Genomic DNA, 4,185 nt, shown 5'->3' with positions numbered 1-4,185 from the left:
GGCGGCGCCGGTCACCGGGCGCGAGGACGAGGGGCGGCGGAGGCGCGGGTGCCGGGCGGCGGTGGCTCGGGCTCGCGGGGGCCTCCCGCGGGCTCGGGCGGGCCGGCGGCGGCGGCAGTGGCGCCTGCCACGTGGCGGCTACGGAGAGGCTGGCGGCGGAGGCGGACGTGTCCGACCGGGGACGGACGTGTCCGGCCGGCGCGCGGAGGATTTCTCTAGGGTTTCATGGGGGAGGAGAGATCCGAAATGGAGGGGGACTATTTATAGGCATAAGTGGAGCTAGGAGAGTCCAAATGAGGTGCGGTTTTTGGCCACGCGATCGTGATCAAACGCTCTAGGACATGGAGCTGAGTTTGGTGGGTTTTGGGCCAAATTGAAGGGGTGTTGGGCTGCAACACACACGAGGCCTTTTCGGTCCCTCGGTTAACCGTTGGAGTATCAAACGAAGTCCAAATGACACGAAACTTGACAGGCGGTCTACCGGTAGTAAACCAAGGCCGCATTAAAAGTCTCGGTCCAATCCGGAAATGTTTAATCCCCACACACGAAAGAAAGCTAGAAATGACCACCGGAGGAGAACGAAGCGCCGGAATGCAAAACGGACAACGGGGAAAATGCTCGAATGCATGAGATGAACACGTATGCAAATGCAATGCACATGAAGACATGATATGAGTTGCATGACAAGGAAAACAACACATGGAGACAAAGGCCCGAACCCGAGAAATAAATATAACTTAACGTCGGAAAAGGCAAGAGTTGGATTACAAATTGGGAAAGCTATATCAGGGGCGTTACATGTATGGAGTGCTTAAACATTATTTTCAGGGCCATCCCATCACAGTGGTCAGTTCAGCTCCTCTGGGCGATATCATTCAAAACAGAGAAGCAACTGGCCGGATTGCCAAGTGGGCTATTGAGCTTGGACCTCATGGGCTCAAATATATACCCCGCACAGCGATCAAATCCCAGGCACTCGTGGACTTCATCAATGATTGGACGGAGTTACAGACACCTGAAGAGAAACCAGATAATACATATTAGACTATTCATTTTGATGGGTCCAGACAGTTGGAGGGCTCGGGGGCTGGAGTCATACTAACTTCCCCACGAGGTGACAAGTTTTGTTATGTCCTCCGTTTAATGTTCCCTTGTACTAACAATGCAGCTGAATATGAGGCTTTGCTCCACGGTCTTCGGATGGCTAAGGAGATGAATTTAAGCCGGGTTAAGTGCTTCGGCTATTCAGATCTAGTGGCTCAACATGTGTCTGGCACTTGGGATTCTAAGGACCCACTCATGGCTGCATATCGGCGAGAGGTGGATACAGTGGCTGGTCACTTTAAGGGTTATCAGGTGGACCATATAGACCGGTGGAAGAATGAAGCGGTGGACGCTTTAAGTCGTCTTGGTTCCCAGCGTAAACCGGTCCCACCAAATGTCTTTCTTGATGTATTGCATAATCCGTAAGTCAAGGTGCCAACCGAAGAAGATTTGGCCATTCTTGATCCGGAGGCTCAATTGGTGGCAGCTTTGCATGCCATACCGGATTGGATAATCCCATATCTGGCTTACATGAACCGGGGCGAGTTACCAGACGATGAAATGTTGGCTCGACAGATAATCCGGCGTTCCAAATCCATGACCATACTCAACGGGGAGTTACATCGCTATAGTGTTTCAGGAGCAATTCAGTGTTGTGTTTCTCCTCAAGAGGGTTGTGAGATTTTGCGAGAAATCCATGAAGGGATTGCGGTCACCACGCCGGTTCAAAGTCTTTGGTTGCTAAAGCTTTTCGCCACGGTTTTTACTGGTTGACAGCGCATGCTGATGCGGAGGAATTAGTCAAGAGATGTGACAGTTGTCAAAAATTCACCCGCTGTGCCCACATTCCGGCCCAAGAGTTGAGGATGATTCCAATAACTTGGCCGTTTGCGACTTGGGGGCTTGATATGGTTGGACCCTTCAAGCGACCCAAGGACAAAAAGACCCACCTGTTAGTAGCAGTTGATAAATTCACCAAATGGGTGGAAGCAGAGCCAGCCAGCAAGTGTGATGCAACCACGGTGGTTCAATTCATCAAAAAGGTGATATTCCGGTTTGGTTTTCCACACAACATTATAATGGATAATGGTACTAACCTGTCAAAGGGGGATATGGAAGATGTTTGTCAACGTGAGCACATCCGGCTCGATCTAGCGTTGGTGGCTCACCCCCAGTCTAATGGTCAAGCAGAGAGGGCAAATCAAGAAATTCTACGGGGTATCAAACCCAGGCTTATGGTTCCCTTAAAGCAGACACCGGGTTGTTGGGTTGAGGAGCTACCTTCTGTGTTATGGAGTATCAACACCACACCCAATAGGTCTACGGGTTACACACCTTTCTTCATGGTCTATGGAGCGGAGGCCGTTCTTCCTAGTGACATCCGTCACGACTCGCCCCGTGTGACAGCTTATGTTGAAGCTGATAATGAGAAGGCACATCAGGATTCTCTGGACCTGTTGGATGAAGAGCGTGATCTTGCAGTAGCACGATCGGCGATTTATCAACAAGATCTCCGACGCTATCACAACCATCGGGTTAAAACCAGAACCTTTCAAGAAGGCGATTTGGTGCTCCAGCTCATCCAGCATCAGACTAATATGCACAAATTATCCCCACCTTGGGAAGGACCCTTTGTGGTCAGTAAAAATATGCACAACGGGTCTTACTACCTCATTGATGTTCGAGAGCACAAAGACTCACGTTAGTCGGAGGAGGAGACCAAGCGGCCATGGAACATAGCTCTCCTTCGGCCTTACTATACTTGAAGCCACAGGCTCATCATCTGTACATATTTATGATAGTGTATATATCATATAATAAACCGGAGCCTCCGTTATAAGCGGGGTATATGTTCTTTTTACATCCTCTGTGTGTTATACGAGTTTACTGACAAAGCGGAGTTTTTATTAATCCGGTCTTAGCAGTTGCACGGATATAAAGAAAATCACTAGGGGGCTTTGTCATATTTGAACTACAGCTACACCTCTTGATCGGTTTTGAAACCACAAAGGGATATCACAAGGGGGCTTGGTTGTCATCACACCATAGCTACACCTCTTGATAGGCATTTAAGCCATAAAAGAAAAATATGTGGAGCCAAAGAGAGTGTTGCACAAAGCACAGCCTCAAACATGGGCACACACTGAGCACAGCTCACAAAGTTACTTGGGGGCTCTTTTTGCAAAGCAACAAAGAGTTTGAAAGGACCCTTGTAATTTGCTATCAAGCCATGGCTTGGAAGCCTGGTGTATTCACCTAAAACCCTGGGTTAACCTGCCTTCATCAAGTAAGCCACTCCTGTCTAGGTAATCCTGGTATGACCCACCGAACGTTTGACATGTCAATCTTTTATAGACCCTGAACTTGTCAAAGTTAAAACGATGATTGGTTAATTGGAGGCCCATCTTATAAGGCTTTGTTAAATGGTTTAACTCAGAGGCCTGGCAGCCCATGAAAAGCCTCGATTTTGAGCCTGGCGGCTCGTAAAAGCCTTGCATATTTTCCTTTTTTGAGTTTTATTTGTTGAAGTTCATAAGTATTTTTTGATAAACCGGTGTCCTTGACCCGGCTTGCTTTTCAACTACAAGTTGTTGGCACATGATCGATTATAAACCGGTGTTTATTGACCCGGTCTGGTTTGACTAAATCACCAGTGTCATAAAGAAAACCCGGTAATTATCCCGGTCCGGTTTAGTATATAGACCGGCATCACAAAGATGGGGTTATCAACGTTCCGGATTGGTATTAACACCTTTGCTGTATACACCGTTGGTGAACCAATGAGGTATGTTATGTATATTTCTTTTTGTACAAACACTTCGATTATTTCATCTATGTATTGTCCACTTCCTGGACATTATGACCCATCTAGCGGTAGACTGCTAGATACTTTTAAGTTGTTGTACCCAGGAACACAATTCATCATGGGTTATGCATAAATATATCCCAAAAGGTGGCACAAGTTGTCATGAGGCATTACAAAAAATGCTCGATGGCATGGCAAATAACGAAGTTTTGGCTATCCTATTACAAGAAGCTTTCAAAGCGGCTCCAATGGCATAATTGTTTTGCACAAGATCGGCACACAGTAGCCAGTAAACCGGCGACCAGTTTAGGACGCTTCGTCTGGACAGTTTGATC

The sequence above is a fragment of the Triticum dicoccoides genome, chromosome 2A, assembly GCF_002162155.2.
Source record: "Triticum dicoccoides isolate Atlit2015 ecotype Zavitan chromosome 2A, WEW_v2.0, whole genome shotgun sequence".
Classification (NCBI taxonomy): Eukaryota; Viridiplantae; Streptophyta; class Magnoliopsida; order Poales; family Poaceae; genus Triticum; species Triticum dicoccoides.
Note: the sequence above shows the minus strand (reverse complement) of the source record.